This window comes from Danio aesculapii, chromosome 13 (genome assembly GCF_903798145.1).
Source record: "Danio aesculapii chromosome 13, fDanAes4.1, whole genome shotgun sequence".
Lineage (NCBI taxonomy): Eukaryota > Metazoa > Chordata > Actinopteri > Cypriniformes > Danionidae > Danio > Danio aesculapii.
Genome location: NC_079447.1, coordinates 47,920,183 through 47,946,701, shown reverse-complemented (window position 1 = coordinate 47,946,701; position 26,519 = coordinate 47,920,183).

The window sequence follows — 26,519 nt, the reverse complement described above, 5'->3', positions numbered from 1 at the left end:
CCAACATTCTTCAGAATATCTTATTTGGTGTTCAACCGGACAAAAATAAACAAAAAACAATGTACATAATGCCAGAAATTACATGTAAATGAGAATTATATGCAAATGGCCAAATTAGATTTACTTGTTCCAAAGTTTGTTAGCTACACACTTACATGTAATATTGGATTAATCAATTGTAATTACTATCATTAGTGTTAATTAAAAATTTTAATAAAAAAAAAGAAACAGATTTTTTTTTTTATTAATGCATTTTTACACTGTTAGACCCTACCAGGCTTTTTTACAGTAGAATACTGTCAACACTGTTGCCAGTAAGTCACTGTAACAGTTTGGTTACAGTAAGTAGCTGCCAACAGTGTTACTTAGCAAAACAAATTCACATAAAACTTGTTTGGCATGCTGTCCCGGGAGAGAGCCCTGAGCTCATAAGATCTTCAAGCCCGGGGCTCCCTCCCGTTTGCAAGGCGAGAGAGGAGTTTGAGCTCAGAGCTCGAGAACCCCCCTGCTGTAGTAGCTAATGAACAGATAGTGATTGCTCTTAAGGGATAACTACATACTAGGAGCATGTCTATTCTTCAAAACGAAGATAGCTGTTATCTGGAAGGGTATTTATAGTTGCTTAGGAATCATCTGATTATAAATTGAATAAAGCGACCGGCCACAAGCTATTATAAGCACGTGATCCTCTCAAAATTAGTTTATAAATAAATTTCGCTTAAATGAAGAGTTACACTGTACCAAGGACACCTTAAAATAAAAGATACCCAAACTTTGGTATTAGTTTGAATTGGACTTTAAAGTTCCTTCTGCACACTTAAAATGCCAATGCGGAAATATCTAAGAGAGTTGGTTTAATTCATGTCAGAAATGTAATTTAATTTGACCGAATCAGCTTGGCTCTTTTGAGTTGCTGAAATAAAATCAATTTCAGGTGCTTGACTTTGTGTCGAAACAGAAATAATTTATACATTCATAAACAATTGTAAATTCTTTCAGCAGCTTGATTCTAAATAGCATTTTTGGGCCAGTTTCGCATTTGTCTTTCCACTAAGGAGATGAGCAATTCTCAGTCTTCTTGTCGAGGATAATGAGGCACTTTGTCCTAATTTCTTAAAATTCACATTTGAATTGCGTCTCAGAGGACAATTCATCTAAAATGCAAAAACATTCAATGTTTTATGAATGCCGTTTCATTTAGTAGTTTCTCCTCCTTTGCATTGTGCGCGTCTAATCCAGGAACATGACCTCATTTCTGTAGTTTTTATTCCCTGTGCTTCTTTGCAGCGTTTTCCACATTTAGAGCGCACCCAAAGCCCAGAGCGCGCAGCTGAACACAAAGATCTGCAGATGAAGAAGAAGTGTATGGTTGGTGAATCCCATTAAAATGATTTACTGATGTATTTCCTTTTTTTTTAGGATATGTTCACTATTTATTGCACTTTTTCTTTTGCTGTTTTAGGATCAAGTGGTCCGGCCATAGAAAACGAACAAGAGATTCTGGTGTTCGGTTCTATGTAAAATGTGAATGCTGTCATACTAAATCAATGACTCTCGACTGGTGGGCCACAAAGCAAAAAGTGGGCCGAACTCATGTTCTGACAGCGGCAGGGGAAAACGATGTGAACTGAAAATAACAAAATGCAACTAATAATAAATAACCCATCAAGTGTTATCGAGACTACAGCAGGCCTATCGTATGCTGAATGTGCTTCCTGCTAAGTACATCAGTGTTTTGCACAGAGTAAAACAGTCGTTTTCTTATTAATGATCATCATTTCCTGTCGGTTGTGTTCCAGTAACCTGAGTGCAGCGCAATAACATTGATCTGAAGATCTTTTAACCGAGCACTTGATCCCCTGGTCTGTGCTACTGATAGTCAAAGCATGTTTTATTCATCTCTAATTAACTATTTTCATTTCGGATCACGAAACGATACACTTCAGGTGCGGATATTATTTAATGCTGTAAAAAATGTGGAATCCACACAGATTCATCATGTTGTCCCAACACAAATCTATTAAATTAACTTACAATCATTTTTACAGATTTAAGTGGATTGAACATATAAAGAAATAGGTTTAGCACTACAATGTGAAAAATGCTGGGTTCTACACAATTCTGTCATGTTGTCCCAACACAAATCGTTTAAATTAACTTACACTCGTTATTTAAGTGAATTGAACATAAAAAATTAAAGAGCCCCATCCCCTCCCCCCAAAAAAGTGTAAGAACTGTGTTGTTTCAACTCATTTTAAGTGGTTTGAACAAGCAGCAAAAGTATATTTTTGAGTGAAAGTTCAAGACTCAAATAAGTAGTTCCCCCAAAAAACTGAAGAATTGTTTGATTTTAATCAATTTAAACAACCCAGGCTCATTCTGAGAACGTAGTCCCGGGGACGTTTCTGGAGACCGCGAAATACGTCCCGGGAGGTACGTATTCTTGCAGTTTTTGTCTTCGCGAATCCAAGAGAGGCCGCTGTGCGCGCTTTTTCTCGCACCGTTGTCGCGTAAACCCACTAGAGGCCGCTGTCGAACGACCTTCCGCCTGTCTGCCTGGATGACAGAATGATTGACCGTGCGACCGGCCAATCGGCGGGCTGACCCACCCTCCTTCGTCCCTAAACCCAACCAACGACGATTCACAAAAGCCGTCCAGAAAAAGAAAAGCCCTCGTCTGATTTTTACCACGTTTTTGGATTTTGACCACATTCTCACCCTGTGACGAACTTGTTCGCTTCATTTTTTGGATTTTGTTTTTGTTTTCTTACCTTATTTCTGGAACCGCTCTTCCCCGGACTCGAACCCGTCGTCGTGGTCAGCCCCTCTCTGCGCCTCGAGTCCGCCAGAGTACACAAAGAGCTAACCGGACAAACTGGTTGCAGTGGGAAAGCCCTTCATTTGACTGGCCGGCCGGCAGGCGCCGAAGGGAACGGCGTCACACCGCCCCGCAGCGTTAGCTTAAAAAAATGAAATGCAGCCGTACGTACCCCCGGCTACGTATTTCGTGGTCTCCAGAAACGTCCCCGGGACTACGTTCTCAGAATGAGCCTGGGTTGAATTTAAAACTGGTAACTGCCAAATCAAATGTTTTCAGATTATACATTTCATACAGTAAAAATGTTTGAATAAACAAAAATTAAGTAGCAATTTGACAATTTGACCTGTCGCCTTCAACATCAATGGTTTTTGTCGTGGCTTAGAGATCTGTTTTTGAGTTCAGGTATTATTCTAAAGCTTAGATTTAGTTTCAGGTATTTTATTTTTCTTCAGAAAAAAGAAAAAGGGATTTTATAACATGCAAAGTGGCGTAAAATGAATTAGTGGAGGCAGAGTAATTAGGATGTGTGCAGAGATGGAAATAAAACGAAGGTTTTCCACTGATTTGATGAATGTCACAACCTGTCAAACTCAATGAGACATCTGTAGTAGTGTCCAAGACTTAGTTTTATATTTTTAGACATTGCTTTATTTTAATTTTCAGGCATACTGCTTTGTAACATAAAGCTTTCATATGAATAAAGTAGTACAATTATTAACATGGTTATTTTATATTATATACATTTTTTTTATATTTTATTGAGGTTAGGCAAGGTCAGCCGTGTAGTATGTGCCTCTGACTCTCTGCTGATATATTTGCAAGATAAAGAGATTAGTTAAATGATCTAATGCAAAAGATTTAGACTTTCTAGTTCAAACTTGCATTAAAACTTGCATATTACCTCATTTCATATCAGACAGTTTGCATACAATCATTAATCCTTTTTTTTTTATTTAATGGAGTATGTACAACAAATTTAACATATGTTTATATATCCTTTAAAGTATAAAACAGTTGATAATTGGTAAATTATGTTTTGAAAAGTCCAGAGTTCTCTTTATTTTGAAAAGATTGAATCACTATACTGATAAAGGGCTAAGCTTAGGGGCTAGTCGTGGGAAAATGACTTGGCTTTATATTCAGATATGTTTGTGTTCAGGTAATAGAATGAATTAAGTCTAAACTTTATAGCTACTCAAATAGTTTGAGGAACCAATTGCGGTAAAATGATAATGCCGATTATTAAACAGATTATGCAGTAAACCTTTATTCATTTAAGTTCAGTCAACTTAAACCATTTGCTGCAATTGGATTCCTCAAGCCGTTTGAGTAGCTATACAGTTTTTGGAGGGTTTTTTTTCAAGTTGGCTCAGCTGGCATTTCTGTGTGGAGTTTGTATGTTCTCCCCATGTTTGTGTGGGTTTCCTCTGGGTGCTCCGTGAATTGGTTAAGCTAAATTGACCAGTGGATGTCCTGGTCCTACAGATTGGGGGTTGAGTGTTGGGCTAACAACACACCTCATAAAAAAAACCTAGATGTTACGAAACAACAATATGGTGCGGCTAAATATCAATTTATATATATATATATATATATATATATATATATATATATATATATATATATATATATATATATATATATATATATATATTTGTTTACAGTACTCAAACCATTTGGTTTAATAAACTTAAATTTAAATGGTTTGCCACAATCGATTTCCTTAAATGGTTTGAGTTAACTCCCAGCAGGCACAGAACAACATAACGTCCGACTGACGTTGTACCCTAACGTCGTGGTACATTGCATTTTGTTTGGAAATGAAACCCAACGTCAAACTGATGTCAGTGTCCAACATTGGACAGACGTTGCATTTTGGTTACTTTCCAACCCTACCTAAAAGCAACAAAACATCAACATCTAATGATGTTACAGCTTGACGTTGTGTGGATGTTACCAATATGGCGTCTATCAGACATTGGCTTTTGGTTGCCATACCTGACAAATAAATGTCAGTATTTGACATCAATATAATGTTGGTTTAACATCGACAATGGATTTTGGTCACTTTCCAACACAGCCTAAAATCAACCAAATATCAGCGTCATTTCATGTCATTATTGGACATCAAAATAACATTGTCCTTAGATGCTGTCAGCTTAAATCTAACCTAATATTAACGTCTTATGACGTTGAGTGTCTGCTGGGCTTATTGGCTTATTTACAGTGCACATATTCAACATTTAATTAAAAAAATGTTATAAATTAGTTATGGGAAAAGTTGTGAATAATGTTATATTAAGTTAAATATTAAGTATTAAATAAAGCAATGGTGCACTAAAAAATGATTTAAAGATGATTCCTTGGATTAATTTTTTTTTTAATGAAGAGGTTGTAAACAATTAACAAACAAATTAAGTTGAACATAACTAAATTTAATTTGTTTGTTCAAATTCAACCCATATAAATTATTTGCAACAATTTTGCAGAATCAGATATTTTGTTAAATGCTGTAAACCTGTAACTACTGACATGCATATATGGATGCACGTTTTATGCAGCGGATGCCCTTCCAGCCGCAATCCGTCACTGGGAAACACCCATACACACTCATTCACACACATACATTACGGACAATTTAGCTTACCCAGTTCACCTATACCGTCTTTGGACTTGTGGGGGAAACCGGAGCACCTGGAGGAAACCCACGTGAACACGGGGAGAACATGCAAACTCCACACAGAAACACCAATTGTCCCAGCCAATGCTCGAACCAGCGACCTTCTTGCTGTGAGGCGAACATGTCATATTGCTTTTATAATAATAATAAAGAGAAAGGATCTCACTATTTTGTTGGTCTGCAGGACATCCTGGGCTTAGGGTGAACTATCACTTTAACATGTTTACATTTAATTTTATTATTTACATTTTTCTTATTAATATTATTTTAATGTTATATTGCTTGGATATTCATTCCTTCCATCATTTTTTTCTATGGCGTAGTCCCTTATTTATCAAGGGTTGCCACCGCGGAATGAACTGCCAACTATTCCAACATTTTACGCAGCAGATGCCCTGTCAACTGCAACCTAGTACTGGGAAACACCCATACACACTCATATTCACTCATTCAATTTAGTGAATTTACTTCACCTATAGCACATATCTTTGGAGTGTGGGAGAAACACCAACATGGGGAGAAAATGCACCTCCACACAGAAATGCCCCAGCCGGGACTCGAACCAGGGACCTTCTTGCTGTGAGGTGACAGTGCTTACCACTGAGCCACCATGCCGCATTGCTTGGATATTAATATTAATAAAAATGATAATAATTCAAAAAGATCTCACTATTGGACATTCCAGGAGACAGACAGGCCTATAGGTGTGTCTGAAAGTGGCTTGGGGTGACGAGACCTGTGCCGACCGAAATGAAGCCCTGTGTTGTGTCAGCAGTGAGGACTCACCATCTTCCTGTTTTTAGCGAGCAGGTTCACAGCACAGCAGGAGAATATGCACACAGTCTCCACCTATCACCCTGTTTCTCACACACACATATCATTAGCTACTACACTTTAAAGTAAATGGCGGCAAAAGGCGGCGAGTGCCTTGACACTTTAAATTCGATTTAGCTGTGCATGTGAAAATGCTCTTTGTGCACTTGCTGCCTGAATAAATGAATGGGTAATTGTGCTGTCTGAAACGTTGATGGCAGAACGGCGGCAAAGTCAAAGTCTGGAAGAGGTCGTTTTTTCGCATTTGGTGTCGCTGCCATGCGTTAGTCTGCCTTTGCGATCTGTCCACACCTTTGCAATCTAAATGCAGCCGTCTTTTTTTTTTTTTTGCATCTGTGCCAAATCGCTGACACCACAATTAATCACATTCTAATGAACATCCACCTCCCACCCGTGTTGCGTCGAAGAGCTTAATGAGCTTCAAATTCAGAGTGTGTATAAGAAGGATAGTTTTCATTTTCTCTCCTGTAAGCAGTGAACTAAATGATGCCATGTCCACAGCACCAATTCAGAGAATATATCGCTTCAAACTTGACATTAAAAATGTGTAAGCATTAAAAATTGTTGGAGAAAAGATTTAGGTTGAAATTTAAAAGCATAAATAAACTAGAGAGAGAGATGAATAAAAAACATGAATTCTATAAAATGAAGTGAACCTACACTGTAAAGATTGATTACCCAGCAGGCACAGGACGCCAACATGACGTCAGATTGACGTTGTGCCCCAACGTCACGGGGACGTTGCATTTTGTTTCAAAATGAAAATCTGGTTGACATCAAAACCCAACGTTAGGTCAACGACAATGTCCAAAGTTCAACCTAAAATCAACTAAATATCAATATCTAATGATGTTACAGGTTGACGTGTGGACGTTACCACTATGATGTCTATCAGACGTTGGATTTTGGTTGTCATACCTGACGAATAAATGTCAGTATTTGATGTCAATGTGATATGGGTTTAAGTTGTTGGCTTGACGTTGGATTTTGGTCACTTAAACACACAACCTAAAATTAACCAAATATCAACGTCATTTGACGTCAAATTAACATTGTCCTCAGACGTTGGCTAGACATTGAATTTTGGTCACCTGTTGCCACAACCTAAATCTAAGCTAAAATTAATGACATTGTACTCCTCCATGAACCACCACCTTATGATGGGGGAGGGGTTTAAGTGACTGAGTCATCTTACAAGCTATGTTGTTGTGGGCTGATGTCCCTTGTAGGGTCACCCAAGCAGAAAGGTCTTAGGTAAGTCAAATGAGTCACAAAAAAAGCGAGGACCGTGACATTGCCTGGTATGGCGCAGCCAGGGCCCCACTCTGGAGCCAGGCCTCCAGGATGGGATTTTGTTCACAAGGGAGGGAAGGATGGACCAAGAGATTGACAAGCAGATCGGTGCAGCAGCAAGAGTAATGCGGTTGATGTACCGGTCCGTTGTGGTAAAGAAGGATCTGAGCCGAAAAGCAAAGCTCTTGATTTACCAGTCATTCTACGTTCCTACTCTCACTTTTGGTCATGAGCTTTGGGTCATGACCGAAAGGACAAGATCTTAAATACAAGTGGCCAAAATGAGTTTTCTTCGCAGGGTGGCAGGGGGCACCCTCATAGATAGGGTGAGGAGCTCAGAGTAGAGCCGCTGCTCCTCCACATTGAGAGAAGTCAGCTGAGGTGGCTCGGGCATCTGTTTCGGATGTCTCCTGGACGCCTACCTAGGGAGGTGTTCCAGGCATGTCCCACTGGGAAGAAGTGTCAGGGAAGACCCAGGACATGCTGAAGGGACTATGTCTCTGTTGGCCTGGGAACACCTCGAGGTCCGCCTGGTGGAGCTGGAGGAAGTGTCTGGGGAGAGGGAAGTCTGGGATTCTCTCCTAAGACTGCTGCCCCCGTGACACGACCCCAGAAAAGTGGATAGAATGAATGAATGAATGAATGAATGAATGAATGACGTTGTGTGCCTGCTGGGTAGTTGAATTCACTTAAAAAAAGAGAGCAAACTCTTTGTCTTATACTTAAGTAAACAAACTATGCGCATAATTATAAAGGTTGGTTATATAATTATAAAGGTCAATGGGTTCACTGACTTTTTAAAGTAAAATCAACTTGTTGCTTTAAGGCAAAAGTACCTAATCACTTTTTACAGTGCATTAAAAGAACCCATGAAGTTCTATTCAATTTCTCATGACCTCTTTTCAACGAGCCAAAGCCACAGTAGTGTGCTGTGTTATGAGCCAAACAGGAGTGGCGAAAGGATGATGATAGAGCCATGGGTTGTTCGTCCCGGGACGCTCGGCATGTATGATTCAGTGGTGTGGTGTTAAACACACAGTCCTCCTCATACTGAGACATCCGCAGTGGAGCCTCTATGTGGGATCTGGCTCCACTGTTGCCCAAATAAGGGCCTGTTGGTTGGGCAGGCCGTGTAACTCATGGCTGTTTATCCGTCTGATGTGGAGATGGTGTTGTTACCTGCGTCGGCTCACTTGCTGTATTTCATCCTCCTAAAGCTCACTTCAAAGCGGTGCTGACGGCTGGAAAGTGAGGGAGTCACTGAGTGAATTATTTTGAGGTATCAGAGCGCCTCCCTCATAAACAGTGTGCTCATTTGTTTCTTTAATTCACTTCGAAATGATGTAGAATGATGTGGTTGTTTCGATGACTAGCCTGTTAAAGGAAAAGCTCCAGCAAAAATGAAAATCCACTCATTGCTGTAGTTCTAGCTATAAGGGTGTGAATTACATGTGGTAGAGCACGGTGAGATTGACCCCCCTAAATAATACTTGAAGGACGTCAAAATAAAATGTATGGGAGACAGCTATTTAAATAGTGAGACATTGTTTACTCTGATATGTATCTTAAATAATGATGTTAATTATTTAAATAATAGATTATTTACTTTACTTTTGGCCAACCCTATAATGGTTTATACCATTATGAGAATGCATAATCACACCAAGCAGTATGAAATTCAGTGGTCTGAGTGTCAATCGACAAAATTGTTTGTATCTAATATAGCCTAAAAAATTTAATTAAAATTAGACACATGAGCTGCATCCCATCACATACTTCCATACAATATAGTATGCTAAAACAGTATGCGAGCTGAGTAGTATGTCCGAATTCATGGCATTCGAAAAACAGTATGCGAGAAGTACCCGGATGACCTTCTACATCCGGCAAGATTCTGAAGTGTGAATCCGATCCCATGATACCCCTCGGGAGAATTCATGAATGGGAGTGAAGCGACGCAACTGACGAAGGTAGGTCACATGATCATGACAAAATGGCGGATGTAGTATGTCTCGAGTTCCATTCATTCTGCTCACATTCATACTGTATAGGGAAATTACAAACCTACGTCACACATGACGTCACACGGGTTCAACCGCGCATACCGTTTTTGCAACGTTGCAAAAAAAAGACCGGCTGCAATAGCAAACGTGTCGTGTTGTGTGGTAGGATGCCAAAATTGGAAGTCCAAAAATAGAAAACTTCAATTTTACTGTACACCACACTGCTTTTAATGCCAACCGCAGACGTATTTGACTAACAGCCATCAGAAGAGCTGAATGGAGTGAGGACCTAATTAAAAATGCTCGACTCTGCAGTTCTCAGTTTATATCAGGTAAGTTCACGCTATGCTGAATGCTTAGAATGAAATGTAAAAGTGTGAGTTCACATACCCTGCCGTACAGGTGCAGTTCACTGTCAGAATGCAGTTATTTTGCTTGTTGAGAATTACCCAGGCCTTGTACAGTTCCGTCTTTTTTCCTTGTCTTTGGCTTGGCAGAACCTCTGTTTTTAGCACTGCAAAGTTTTGAATCTGGTAATCATGGAGCATTATTTCTTGCACATGACCACACAGAACAAAATTGTAGGCATCCAAAGACTTGTAGACCTTTAACTTCTCTCTTGTAAAATCACTTGGAGTTTTAATGAGATAGTTGTATGTTGGATGCTTGGCCATTTCGTCTTACCCAATATCCATTGGGGAATTCTATCGCAAATGGACCTGTCAGAAGAACGCCGCTCACTTTAACGTTAATTTTGCCGAATCACTGTGCTTAGCACTGGGTGACAAGCTTTTATAATACGCTGAAAGCATTATGTAAATAATATATATACAATATGTAATCAATATAACTTACCTCTAATACAACAACAAACTCTGTATCCTGAATGTTTACAAATCTGTAATTTGCCTATAGAACATACTTTTCTAATGGTCGAGTAGTACATTAAAATTCAATAAAGTACCTACTGAGTAGTAGGCGATTTCGGAAGCAGCCCTAGTTTAAAGAAGTGTAATAAGTGTAAATAATAAAAGTAATCTTTCACGGTCAGCTATTCACTGGGGCAGGAATGGTGCAGGAGTTTAAATATATACGTTTATTTCATTGAAGCATGCAGGTCTAACACGGTGGCTCGGAGATTTGCTCTGTCACCTCACAGCAAGAAGGTCGCTGGTTCGAGTCCCAGCTGGGCCAGTTGGCATTTCTGTGTGGAGTTTGCACGTTCTCCCTGTCTTGGTGTGGATTTCCTTCGGGTGCTCCGGTTTCCTCCACAGTCCAAAGAAATGCACTGTATGTGAATTGGGTAAACAAAATTGGCCATAGTGTATAAATACATGTGTGAATGTGAGGTGTTTCCCCATACTAGGTTGCGGCTTGAAGGGCATCCGTAAAAACCATGTGGCGACTCCTGATATATAAGGGACTAAGCCGAAGAAAAATGAATGAATTGATGTAATTATGTGGGTGTGTGGTTGTTATGTACATCTCTAAATTGTTTATATGTTTGAGTTTGGAAAGAATGGATTAAAAAAGAGGAGGAAAGAAAATTATATAGGAAATAACAACAATATGGGAGTAAACTAGTGAAGAAGACAAATTATATAGTATTTATATTAAACAAAATAAGACAGAGAGAAGAAATATAAATAAAAATACAAGATGAAAACATTTTTAAAAGGTTGAGACAAAACATGTAAATCCGATTAACAACATCTTTAAAGATTGGTCAAAGATGTAATGTTAAAAGTGCATTTCCCTATGGAAAAACAGTAAATGGAGTTGTTACTACATGAGACAAGTTAAAGTGACCATTGCAAATCCATTTGTCCCTCATGTAAGAAGTAGCACAAGCGTGTTGAGTGTGTCAGATACAGAATAGGACATCAGGGAATTTAATTCATAAAATATTTTGGTGAATAGGGAAATGATCAGTTTACAATGACTTTGCAGTCTGTTCCTTACAGAAAGAACCACTGGGTGTATCGCCTGTTGTTTCCTTACTGTCCTATATCATAATTAAAATATAATTGAATACATTTTTTATACATATATCATCCTTATTTGGATTCAAAAATGTATTGTTAATGTCATTGTAGACTATGTTGAATTTTAAAGTGCCTTGGGCCTTGTTTGTATCTGGTATTAAGATGGGTTTTTGGTTGATCGAATTACAAGTATTCCTGTCGACACCTTTCTGATCTTTTGATCTAATCTTGTGAAATAAGCTTTGCAATTTACCTATAGGTGAAATTTATTTTACTTTAAAGCTTTTCAGTCAATTGCAAGTCATAGTAGCAATTTTACCACGTTAGGTGTGAATTTCTTTTAGCATTTTGTTGTATTGTGCCAATTATGGTTAAAAGAAAAAGAACAGAAAATGCTAGCTGTCCTTTGAAAATGGCTGACGAAAATACTAAAACAAACAGTATATATTGCATTATAAAGCTAATATCTCACTAACAGCTTTTATTAGTAGGGTTCCAACTTGTGTTGTGCGGTGAGCATACTTAAAAAGTTTATTTACATTTCACCTATAAGTAGCATCATGCTAATCTTGAACTAGCCACCATCAAATGGTGACAAATGATACATTTTGCTGAGGTCGGGGTTCTCTGATCTGCCCTGGGTTCACAGGTCTTGAAATTATTTTCAAGAAGGAAGTAGGAAATTTTGAGTTGCCTGGAATGCAACATAACTACAATAAGAATCCAATACTTACATGTCACATGTTATATTATCCTCTGAATAATGCTGTGTCTGATTGTGCTGGTCTTCTGAGGTAATTCATTCATTCATTCATTTTCTTTTTTCAGCTTAGTTCCTTTATTAATAAGGGGTCGCCACAGCGGAATGATTCACCAACTTATCCAGCATTATTTTTACGCAGTGGATGCCCTTCCAGCCACAACCCAACACTGGAAAACACCCATACACTCAAATTCACCTATACCAGAGCACCCAGAGGAAACCCATGCATACACAGGGAGAACATGCAAACTTTACACAGAAATGCCAACTGACCCAGCTGGGGCTCGAACAAGCAACCTTTGTGCTACCCACTGTGCCACCGTGACACCCTTCTGAGGTAATTTACAACTTAATCTTGACAGCAAATCTTCTCTCAAAATGACAGTGACCTTTTTGTTTATAAGTTTGTTTGTGCAGATGGTGTCATGTGATTTGCTTTTGAATGGCAGAGGCGGGAACTTCATAAAGATAAGGAAGTCAGATAGGAAAGACTGGACCATATGTTCATTTCATCAGATTACAAAACCCGTGAACATTTGTTTTCAAGGGTGCTTGGCTCATTTAAAAATAGGCAACCGGACTACTTGGGCATTAGTTAACCCTGCATCCTCTGACTGACTTCAGAATGTCGAGATCCTGTCCGTGTGAAACACGTAAACCCTAAGGCGTGAAAACGACATTGGGTCCCTAATGAATGTATAATTGAAGAGTATGGGATCAGATATAAATCAAAACTCTAAATTGATTCATGAACAACAAATGGGATCTATTGCTAATTAGAAATACAGTCTAAATTTGACGGTCACTTAAAGATGGAGTCAGATTGAACTTGGGAGTTGAAAACAGATATAAATAAATTCTAATAAATAATACAATTCTTTTCAGAAGCGTTTTTAACCTTCGACCATTCATTGGATTCCATCGTTGGTCTGATAGAATGGAATCTTACAGACCCAACATTGGGTTACAACAACCCAGCATTTTTTAGAATTATGCAGTAATTTCCCACCTGACATCATAACTATACTGTAAAGCCATGAACCCATATATGTGTGTGTTTGGATGTGCAGGGTCACACCTGCAACATTCTGATTGCATTTGTTAAGTGCTTTTCACATTCTTTCCCATTAAGCTAAAGTGAACAGGGCTGCCAAAATTCTCCCTCCTCAAGCCAACAGAGCAAGGGTGCTGTCAGCTTATCTTGGGCTGGACTTCAATTAAAACTCGGGAGGGCTGGCCAGAAATACGCTCCTGTGTCAAGCTAAGAGAAATCTGAAGGGGGAAAAAAAGAAGGTGTGAAATGTACAAGACTGTAACCTTCAGTGCCCTTGTGAATTTATTTCAGTGAGATTTTTGACAGTGTTGGCACGCTGCAGTGAGCTCGCTGTATATCTAAGCATATCAAACGGAGTCGCATGTGGCAGAAATCTTTCGAGGAATGGCAGCACAACCCCTGAACCGCTACAATAACAAACGTCCATTACGTCAACTGATATGATGTATATACAATGTGATTATTTTTTCTTTAAGACCGAAGTGACGCGTTGAGTGTATAACTCCACTGACGTGAGAGGAAAAAGCTAAGTTTGCCTCAGACATTAGACAGTTTTTTGGAATTGTATAGTCACTGTATAATCTTTTGGTCACTTTAATTTAAAGTACAATTTATTTAATTTATTTATATATATCGTCATTAATTATGACATTTAACTTGATAATAACCTGTTGCTTTTTAATAGTTATTAAGGCAGAACACTGTAAAAAATGCTGGGTTCCACACAATCGATTTATGTTCAAGCAACTTAAGTTAACTTAACTGTTAACTGTTTTTACCAATTTAAGTAAATTGAACATAAAACAATCAAGAAAAAAAAAACAGCAAGAATTGTGTTGTTTCCAGCATGGGCTCATTCTGAAAACGTAGCCCTGTATACATTTCTGGAGATTGCAAATTATGTAGCTAGAGGAACGTATGGCTGCATTTCATTTTTAAACAAACGCTAAGGGGCGGTATGAGGCCATTCCTTTTCTCGCTTACCAGCTGACCTTTTACCTCCATATGGATGCTTTTCCACTGTTACCAGTTTGTCAGGTAGCTCGATTCATATGTTGGCTGATTCAGCGGACTTGTGATGCAGAGCGGAGTTGACCACAATGACAGAGTTCGAGTCCAGTGAAGAACAGTTCCAGAAAGCAGGTAAGACAAAACAAAACCCGAAAAATAAAATAAACAATTAAATAACAGGGTGGGAATGTGTTAAAATCTGAAAACGTGGTAAAAAATACAACCCAGGCCCATTCTGAAAACGTAGTCCCAAGGACATTTCTGGAGACCGCGAATTATGTAGCCGGAGGTACGTATGGCTGCATTTCATTTTTTAAGCGAACTTTGCGGGGCTGTTCCTTTTAGCGCTTGCCGGCTGACTGCTTAACTTCGTGTGGAAGGCTTTCCCGCCGCAACCAGTTTGTTCGGTTAGCTCATCCTGTACGTCGGCGTATTTGAGACGCACAGAGGAGCTGACCACAACGACGACCGGGTTCGAGTCCGGGGAAGAGCGGTTCCAGAAATCAGGTAAGACTAAAACAGAATCCAACATATGGATTTACTTTCAACGGCCAAACACCGGCCTCACAGCTCCGTGAATGTCGATGCCTTAAGTTAATGATCCACGATCTGTAAATGTAGCATGTGTAGATGCTACTGCGCTACTTGCTTAAAATAATAGCTTTGCTAGTGTAAAGCTATTTGATTTAGAAAGTAGCGATACTATGTTTAGCAACCCTGTTGCCCAACACTGGTGGTTGGGTTTAGGGAAGTGGGTGGGCGGGTCAATCGGTGCTTTTTAAAACACTATTGGTTGGGTTTAGGGAAGGGGGAGGGTGAAGGTATCGGTCAGTCAGTCAGTCAGTCAATCAGCAGCTGCCTCTGGTGGATTTACGTGAGAACAGCAGGCGCAAACAGCACTTGCAAGAAATCTCAAAAAATTTACACAGCGGCCTCTGGTGGATTCGTGAAAACAAAAACTGAAAATAACGTAGATCCTGGGATGTATTTTGCTCTCTCCAGAAATGTATATAGAGGTATGTTATCAGAATGAGCCTGGGTTGGTTGTTTCCGTTCATTTGAACGAAGTCGTATAAACAAACAATAAACGTCGTTTTTTGAGTGTACTTTGGTTTAGGTTTAGGTATTAAGGTAAGATTAGGGATGTAGAAAAAGATCATGAAGAATATGTACTTTATAAGTACTAATAAACAGCCAATATCTTATTAACAGGCAGGTATTAAGCTACTAGCTAAAAGAGAGAATTGGTACATACAAAAGTGTTACCTTTCTTTTTATATCCAATCTTGATTGATTTGATGTTTTGTTGTTCTTGATTATTCTCCAAAGATCATGAAGCGTGTCCTTTCCACAGATCAAGTTTTCTAATTATACACTGGTCATAACCAATTAGAAACCTTTTAAAAGCCTGATAACCTTTGGTGCATTTTCTGCTTAAGTTCAGTTTGATCTTGATGCCTGACAATTAAATTGGGCCCTTTCATTAATCTCAAGTTGTCGTCTCTGTTTATGCAGGTTGTGATGATGGGTGGGGGTTGAGTGTGTGTGCGCCTTTATAATTGCATCTGCCACCTCAAAGCTAGATGGAAAACCTAAGGCATTACCTCACAATGTCCTTGAGATATTTTCTGAATTGCTTTGAAATGTTTTTAATGGCAAATCACAGGCACCGCAATTACGCCACAACGCAAGAACAATCACGATTGTTTTAGAGCGAGATCACACTGACTGATATTTCTTTTGAGGTTTTGAGCTGGCCTCTCCATATTTCTAACGGGGTAATGGTGTTGACGTCGTTTCTTTTCTTTTCAGTCACCTTTTTAATCTCTCTACCATCACATTTTTCCTTACATTAATTTGATTTTCCACTTTCAGAGTGTATTTTCTTTCAGCCAAGCAGTCCTTCTTGACTCTGTTATCATTGTACTTACAAACCCAGCCTGATCTCACAAGAAAACGTAACTATTTTACCTATTTACCTAACTATTTTGTCAGTTTAGTGGCTAATTCATCTAAATTCGTAAGAGTTCAGTCATATGAAAATGTATGATTTTTAAAAGGAGGTGCAACTCCAAACTCCAACCCATCTGTCATTGGGGATGAGCAAATCGTAGTAAATTGTGCTAACATGATCGTACAAATTGATACGAATTAACCACTATATCAAAATGTTACGAATTGCTATCATATAGCATTGACAAACCCAAGAATCCAAGCTGAAATTAAAACAAAACTCCTGGTCTTTTTAAAAGAAAGACCAGGTAACCAAGAAAAACCCTCCCTGTTTTCATTCTCAAGGGGTCATGAATAATTATTAGCTGTCAGATCACCAGGTATTTCCTATATTAATCTTGTCGTGTGCCCTCCCACGTCTTCTTTTTGGGGGGATATGTACTCTAAGTGGAATGGGCCATGACATGGATGCCATAAATGGGCAGATTCTGTTGAGGTTTTGAGCTGGCCTATCCATATTTCTGACGGGGTAATGGTACTGACGTCATTTCTTTTCTTTTCAGTCACCTTTTTAGTCTCTCTACCATCTACTTTTTAGTTTTTACTGCGTACGCACATTTACAACTTTGCGCGTACGCAATGTTTTAGTATGAATTTAACACAAGTCTTCGTATATATAGTATTACGTATTAAATAAATAGACCAGACAACCGTGAAAGACTCACTGAGTTGTCATTCTCAAGGGCTCATGGGTAATTATCAGCTGCCAGATCACCAGGTATTTCCTATATTAATCTTGTCGTGTGCCCTCCCACGTCTTCTTTTTTGGGGTGGATAGGTACTCTAAGTGAGAAATAACGCGAATGGGCTATGACATACTGCCAGTGGTGGAGATGGATCTTCAGCGCCGAACCCCCCTGAAACCCCTCGTCCCAGCAGGAAGGGGGATTCGTCACTGTGCGACGGCCCTGTGCTCCGGGGCTGCTGCATGCTAATTTGACCTATTGTTTCTGGGTGACTGCTTTCCCAGTGCCTCCGAACAAAAGGCCTTTGCGTGGATCTCTGTTTCGCCTTGTTTAATATTTACATTTGAATATTAGCCCGGCTCCAGCGCGAGGATATCAAAGCTACTGTGGAGAAAGGAATTTTGCTTTCTGCTTTTTTTGACCAGAGGATTTCAGGGATTTGTGTCGATGTTTTGAAGTTGGCGCCGATACACGCATTCTCGTTAGCACCAAAAAGCTAGTTTGGCATGAGTGCAGCAATTATTTGTTTGACAGTGATTAGATGAATTTAGTATTTTTGAAAATAAATAAATCTGGACAAGTTCACTTTCATAATTGTAACATAATCAACCTCTTTATAACCTATAACAAATCTACAAATACATAACTATTTTAGACTTTAAGAAGTTGGTTGTAAATTCAGGTTACATTTTATTTAAAGATGACATAATAATAGTGTAACTATTCCTTTAACTACTAAGTAATATTACTTGTAATTAATTACATGTATTTACTATATGGTTAGGGTTAAAATGTGGAACGTGTAACTATGGCATTTTAAATTAAAGTGTTACCTAAATTCATAGAATATTATACTGTCTTTGTACATTTTTGAACAACTTTTTTATGAATCACAAGGATAATTAAATATGGATACTGTTCATGTGAAAAAAAAAATCATGAAAGCTTTTTTTCTCCTACATTAATTATATTAAAGCTCATTTGTTGCTTACTCACTAAATACCATGACCTTCTGTTTACAATACACCCTATCAGTCATTGGCCAGCCAAACAGCCCAAACTAGAAAAGTGAATAAATTCATTTATTTTCACTATTTCATTCATTATTAAACATTACCAATCTAAATTCAACCAATTTAATCAAAATAAACATTTGGCTAAAATATAAGTTGACACGTTTGGCATCTGCGTCAAATTAAATTAGCAAAACTGATTTCATACACAAGGTAAACATAATGAATCAAAGGAAATGAATGTAAAATGAAAGCAATATATGAAAAACGTACACTTTAATGCTTCAGATCACTTTTGTGGAAGCAGAATGACTAAAAATAGAAATATTTAAACTCAATTAGTGCAAATACAATGCCTATATGCAATTTATGTCCTAAAGTTACTGTCATGATCACCTGCGATCCAGGCTTGCAGGTCACTGGTTAACATGGATCATCACCCAGACTACAATTCTGTCACCTTATGAACTACATATCCCGTCTTGCAACTCACACACATCTGTTCCGGTTCTCCAATGATTACACAAACACAGCTGGAAGCTGATCAAGGACTCATTACACAGACTGTTTATACACCACTCTTGCACACACACATTGCTGAGTCTTGTTAATCTGTAACCTCACAAAGCATCTTCTTGTCGTGTCTTGTTTACCTGTGTTTTGACAGTTTGCCTAGTTTTATTGTTTTCATTGTTTTTGCTACCTGTACCGACTTTTTGCCTATTTTTGACTATAACACAGGATTACCCTTATTCTACTATTTGTACCTGTTGACCATTGCCTGCCTTCTGACAGTTCTTAAATAAACTGCAAGTGGATCTTTACTTCATTATCACCCCAACTCATCTATTGTTACATTTACATTTAGCAGACGCTTTTATCCAAAGCGACTTACAACTGCAACCCAGGCTCATTCTGAAAACTCACCTCTATATACATTTCTGGAGACCGCCAAGTACATCCTAGGAGCTACGTTTTAGAAAGTTTTTGTTTTCGCGAATCCCGCAGAGGATGCTATGTACGATTTTTGAGGTCTCAAATTTCTCTTGCGAATGCCATTCGCACCTGCTGTTCTCGCATAAATCCACTAGAGGCCGCTGTCGACTGACTGACTGACCCAACCTTCTCCTTCCCTAAACCCAACCAATTGTATTGATTGACCCGCCCACCCACTTCCCTAAACAAACTAACAATTTTAAAAAGCAATCCAGAAAAAGAAAAGCCCTCATATGATTTTCACTACGTTTTCAGATTTTACCACATTCTCACCCTGTTATTTACTTATTTATTTTATTTTTTGGCTTTTGTTTTTATCTTACCTGCTTTCTGGAACCGAACTTTACTAGACTCGAGCCTCGTCGTCGTGGTCATCTACTCTCTGCATCTCAAGTCAGCCGACATACATGGCAAACCACTGGACAAACTGGTAACAGTGGGAAAGCCATCCATACGGAGGTAAGCGGTCGGCTGGTAAGCTTGAAAAGGAACGCTGTCATACTGCTCTGTAGCATTCGTTTTAAATATGAAATGCAGCTATACGTACTTCTGGCTACATAGTTTGCGATGTCTAGAAACGTATAGGGCTTCGTTTTCAGAATGAGCCCATGTTGTACAATTGAGAAAGCAATCAGCGATTTAACAAGAGGCAATACACACTCAGACCAATTTTGTTGGATGTTTATTCAAACTACATATTTATAATGGGCTGAAATAACACAATTCTTGGACTTTTTTGGGTACAAATGAATTGTTTTATGTTCAGTCCACTAAGCTAACGTAATTCCTTCATGTTATATCAACACTTAGGGTCAGGGTTAGGGTTAGGCCAGGGATGGGCAAACTCGATCCTGGAGGGCCGGTGTCCTGCATAGTTTTGCACCAACCCTAATCAAACACACCTGCTTGTAGCTTTCTAGTGATCTTGAAGACACTAATTAGGGTGTTCAGGTGTGTTTGATTAGTGTTGGAGCAAAACTCTGCAGGGACACCGGCCCTCGAGGATCGAGTTTGCCCATGCCTGGGTTAGGCTCTAATTATACTATACCAACTAATACACAGAATGACATTTTTCTGGGTGTCTAATATAAGAGTCTTCTATATAAAAATGTAATTGTGTTGACATACATCTCTGTAAAATGCAGGGTTCCATACAATTCCTTGTTTGAACAAGCAGCAAAAGTAATTTTTTGAGCAATCTAGGCTCATCCAAACATGGAACGCACATCAAAAGTCCACACTTTTCTCAACTAAAAACTCTTGTCAAGTGCTTTACATCGGCCTTTGTGTTCAAATGATGGCTCTTAAGCGAGATGAACCGCGTGCATGGCTGAACGAATCTGACAACAGAGTCTCATCCGAGGTTAGTTCCCCACAGCACAGCCCCATGTTAATTAACACGAGCTCCATGCGTCCGCTGCGCCGTGCTGCTGCGGACAGTACACTGAACCCTGCGCCATATGATTGCGCCGAGCCTGACAGACCAATCCCAAAGCAGAAAGCATGCGTCTGGGCTCCTTCAGGTCAGTGGGGAAGGAAAGGAGACGTCTAGTAATTAGGAGACATCCACCATAGATGCGTCTGCTGTCAGGACGGGTGCATGCATGAGGGTGGCACGTGCCGTGGAGAGGAGGCCTCACTGTCATTTCTGGAACGCGTCCCGAGGAGACAGATTCGTGGCGGGTTGCTGTGCAGTAATTGGAGATTTCTGGTGATTAAAATTCAGGTTTTTTGCATTCTCTCGCATCTGCATAGCCACAGGAGAGCCCTGGAGCTGTGCGTCTGTGGGTGTCTGAGGAATGGGTCACTTATTTTCCCCCCTCCAGTTCTTTATCTTTTCCTGAACGAGTGGAGCAAGACCAGACTTGCGGTTTCGTTTGAGGGTGGATGGGGGTCAGAGGTCACTTGTAATGGCTTGTAATGGCAGAACTGTAAGAGAGCACCGGGTGCCGATCCACTTCACTACACTGCCTGTTGTTTATGCCCACTGCCGCTCTCACACAAATGACCTGGGCTGAGTCTGTGCTCACTAATAGAGTGTGTGTGGGTGTGTGTGTGTGAGTGAGTGTGTGTGCAGGTTTAGCTCTACTTGCATTGCATTTTTTTTGTATTTCCTAAAAAATGTCTTACAGAGCCAGAAATTTTTCACAGTATTTTCTACAATATTTTTTACTATAATATAATACTTCTGGAGAAAGTCTTATTTGTTTTATCTGGGCTAGAATAAAAGCAGTTTTTAGGTTTTTAAAAAACATTTATGGTCAAAATTATTAGCCCCTTTAAGCAAATATTTTATTTCGATTGTCTACAGACCAAACATCGTAATACAATAGCTTGCCTAATTAGCCAAACTTGCCTAATTAACCTAATTAAGACTTTCAATGTCACTTTAAGCTGAAAACTAGTATCTGGAAAAAATATTCAAATATTAATATTATAGTAATATTTTGTACTGTCATCGAGACAAAGATAAAAGAAATCAGTTATTAGAAATGAGTTATTAAAACTATTATGTTTAGAAATGTAATTATAATTCTGACTTTAACTGTATATAGTTAGGTATTAAAACGACCCACTTTAAGGACATTTCCGTGGTCCGAACTGCTTCAAAGTGCTTATGAATTGGGCAGAACATGTTTTATTAGTATCCAATGATGTGTACTTGTTTCTGTGAAGGTTGGGTTTAGGGTTAGGCCATGCACTCACCGGCCACTTTATTAGGTACACCTGTCCAACCGCTCGTAAATTAAATTTCTAATCAGCCAATCACATGGCAGCAACTTATTGCATGTAGGCATGGTCAAGATGATCTGCTGAAGTTCAAATTGAGCTCCAGAATGGGGAGGAAAGGTGATTTAAATGACTTTGAACGTGGCATGGTTGTTGGTGCCAGTCGGGCTGGTCTTAGTATTTCAGAAACTGCTGATCTACTGGAATTTTCACGCACAACCAACTCTAGGGTTTACAGAGAATGGTCAGAAAATGGGAAAATATCCAGTGAGCCGCAGTTCTGTGGGCGCAAATGCCTTGTTGATTCCAGAGGTCAGAGGAGAATGACTAGCAGTACCGTGCACATGCCCAAAGGGCCACCGAAAAGTAGGTGGGGGGGACTAAAGACCAGGGGCGAGGCTGATTGCAAGCTAAAGACACTCTAGTTCATTTTCGTAGTCAACTTTATATCCAAGAGAAAAAAGGGCATGTGCACTGCACAGGTTGAGCTCTTTGTGTGCACTGGCTTGATGACCAGACTTGTTTGAGGTAATAGAAAAGCAACAGTAACCTAAATAACCACGTGTTACAACCGGGGTATGCAGAAGAGCATCTCGGAATGCACAATACATCCAACCTTGAGGCAGATGGGCTACAGCAGCAGAAGACCACACTGGGTGCTGCTCCTGTCAGCTAAGAACAGGAAACTGAATCTACAATTTGCACAGGATCACCAAAATTGGACAATAGAAAATTGGAAAAACATTGCCTGATCTGATGAAATTCGATTTCTGCTGTGACATTTGGATGGTCGGGTCAGAATTTGGTGTCAACAACATGAGAGCATGGATCTATCTTGATAGGTATGCTATATTGGTTTATTAGAGTTTACCTGTTTGTCCAAGAAAATGATTGATGTATTGTCAGTTAATTTTCTAATTTGCCATGCTGTCACTTCACACTTACGTGGATAACAAAATATTCATTTATTATTTTTAAATTACTTATAAATAAATCTATTTAGTTGTTCTGACTCACTTTATATGAATTTGTTTAAAAATAAATATAAGCACCAACATTTAAACTAATAATTGAATGCAAAATACTTTTATTTATACTTGTTTCTGTATTGTACTTAATTTCATTCATTCATTGATTTTCCTTCGGCTTAGTCCCTTATTTATGCCCTCCCTGCCGCAACCCAGCTCTGGGAAACACCCATACACCCTCATACACCCAACTGGCCCAGCCGGGACTCGAACCAGCGACCTTCTTGCTGTGAGACGACAGTGCTAAATACTGAGCCATCATGCTGCACTGTACTTAATTTATATAATATTCATTCATTCATTCATTTTATTTTCGGTTTAGTACCTTTATTAATCTGGGGTCGCCACAGTGGAATGAACCGCCAACTTATCCAGCATATGTTTTACGCAGTGGATGCTCTTCCAGTTGCAACCCATCACTCGGAAAATTTATACAATAAATAAATAGCTATTATCATTATTATATTGTACATGTTTCATCTTTCCCTGCTGTCCAACTCCATCTGGTAACAACCCACCAATTACAAACGCCTACTGCCATATTTTACCACATACAGTAGCCAATTTAACCAATGCCCTGAGCAAATCCAACTACACAAACAATAACTGATGTCATAAACAGCAAAAGCCTCAACTAACTACTATCCAGATGACCAAAAATGACTAAAAGTTGAATTATATGCCCCACATTCCTCTCATCCCATAGCAAACTCTTTAAACAGTACCAAACCGCATGAGTAGAATGTGTGTTGCTCTCAGCATGATGCCTGTACACACACAAGCTCACGTCCTGCTGCTGATCTGCGCTCAGCTTTCATCATCACATCCATCATAGCTTCATTGAGTTCAGAATTCTGTGTGTGTGTGTGTGTGTGTGTGTGCGGAAGTGTGGCTTGTTGTGACCGTTGCTGTTTCTTTCCTCTGTGGCTCAGTATCAGGAAGCAGCTCTTCATCACAAGTTAAAGAGAAGACATCCAGATCACCAGCCGTGAGAAATGTGTTTACTTCTTCACAGAGACCAATATACAGTTGAAGTTAAAAGTCTGTGAATATTTTTTTGTATATTTCCCAAAGGGTGCTTAACAGAGCACGAAAATTTTGAAAGTATTTCCTATAATATTTTTCCTTCTGGAGAAAGTCTTGTTTTATTTTGGCTAGAATAAAAGCAGTTTAAAAAAAATAAAGGTCAATATTATTAGCCCCCGTAAGCATTTAAAAAAAAAAATCTACAGAACAAACCATCGTTACATAATGATTTGCCTAACTACCCTAACTTGTCTAATTAACCTAGTTAAGCCTTTAAATGTCACTTTAAGCCGAATATTAGTATCTTGAAAGATATCTAGTCAAATATTACTGTATTTACTGTCATCATGGCAAAGATAAAATAAATCAGTTATTTGAAATGAGTTATTAAAATTAGTATGTTTAGACATGTGTTGACAAAATCTGCTCTTCATTAAGCAGAAATTGAGGAAGAACTATAAAAGGATAAACATTTAACAGGAGTGCTAATATGTCTGAATTGTATATATTTATCTATAGAGGAGAAAAAATCTATTTTGAGCGTAGTGTCAAACGGCTGGGAAAGCATTGATGTCAAAATCTACTGTTTTTATAGCTTGATATGCATTTTAATGCAGACAGTAATTTGTTAGTTATATTAATTGTGATTAAATCTATAAATAATAATGGAAGTATGAAAATTACACAGTGAGCTATTTTTTGACCTATGGACTAATATCTGAACATTCTCTCAGTCATCTTTATGAAATGCATCATGGGATGCATTTTGTAACACGGGGAGTGACACAGACAACTTAAGTTTAAGATCCACGTGCAGGTTTATTCAAAGTCAGGGAAGCAATGGTCAACACAGGTGCAAACAGATGTATAAAGGCAGTACAGAATCGTAGTCAAACACAGGCGAGAGGTCGGTAGACAAGGAGAAAGGGAAACCAGGCAAAGATCAAAACACGGAGGAACAAGACTAAGGGAAACGCGTTGTAATGTCACTTTACAGATAACAAGACTCGGCAATGGAAATGAGAGTGTGTGCTTTTTAAGTAGTGTCTGTAATCAGTCTTTGACAATGCTCAGGTAGTGTGAGTGTAATCAGTAGAGACTTGGAGCAGGTGCGAGTATGTGTGTGGCATGACTGAATATGTAGTCCATTAATGGAGGAATTGTAGTCCTTGTGTGTTTGTGTGTGAGATCCAGCTATCTGGGAGTTATGATCCCCACATAGCAAAATATCTCTGGCCCAGCTCTGGCCCACACAATCAGCTTTTGCTTGGCCCACATGCCGCAGTGAATTACGGTACATGACTGGACCAATTCTGTGCTTCCAGACAAGAGCCAAACATGGACCAAATCTGGGCCAAGTCTTAGCCAAGTTAATAACCCATAACTGAGCCTGAACTGGGCCAGATATGTTGGTGTGTCACGACTGCAATGAAATTGATAAACCCATGAATCATTGCACTTTAGGTGTGCTATGGGCGTGCCTTTCCTCGAAGCGACCTGATAGGTAGAATTTTTTATTTTTATTTGAAAATAATATAAATGTGTTTTTTATGGGTCAAGATAGACCAGACTCACATGGCCCATATATCAATTATTAACATCTGGGCCAAATACTACATTTTACATCTGGCCCAAGTATTGTGTGTCGCTTTAAAGACGGTGCCACCTCTGCCAAACCAGGCCCATGTTTGGCCCACATGCTGTATGCCAGTGCCGGATGAATGCCTGCTGTGCCAGATTTATGCCAAACCTGGGCCAGAATTCTTTGCTACCTGGGTCGCTGATGATGGTGACACATTTAAAGAGTACTAAACTAAATTTAAAATTTATATTTGCAATAAAATATGTAAAAATATACTTGATCTAATTCATCATTTTGGTGTTCATGAAATAATAAGTCAAAATATTTGTGTGCTTTGAATAAAATAAAGTAAAATAAAATGAAATAAAATAAATCGTTTCAGGATTATAAACAAAATAGTTTTCAGTAAACAAAATCTCAAAAAAAAAAAACATTAATATGGTAAATGTATGGTATTGGAACTACCTGTAAAATTATGTTTTATTAAATAAGAACAATGTGTATTGGGCCATTTATTCCTATTTTTTCTTTATTTTCTTTTTTACTCTCTGTTGAACACAAAAGATACTCTGAAAAACGTTGGAAGCCATTTTTGTTTTTCTATTATGGAAGTCAATGGATAGCCTACTGGTTTGCACATTATTCTATATATATATATATATATATATATATATATATATATATATATATATATATATATATATATATATATATATATATATATATATATATATGTTTTTACTGTTTTATAGGTCTATTAAATCATTAAATCGTGAGAGGTGTGCTAGGTTTATGCAATCAGATTTATGATTTTGGTGTTTATGAAATTTTAAGTGAAAATATTTTGTGTTTAAAATAAAATAAAGGGATGTCACGGTGGCGCAGTGGGTAGCACGATAGCCTCACTGGCTGGGTCAGTTGGCATGTCTGTGAGGCGTTTGCATGTTCTCCCATGTGTTGACGTAGGTTTCCTCCGGGTGCTCCGATTTTCCGCACAGTCC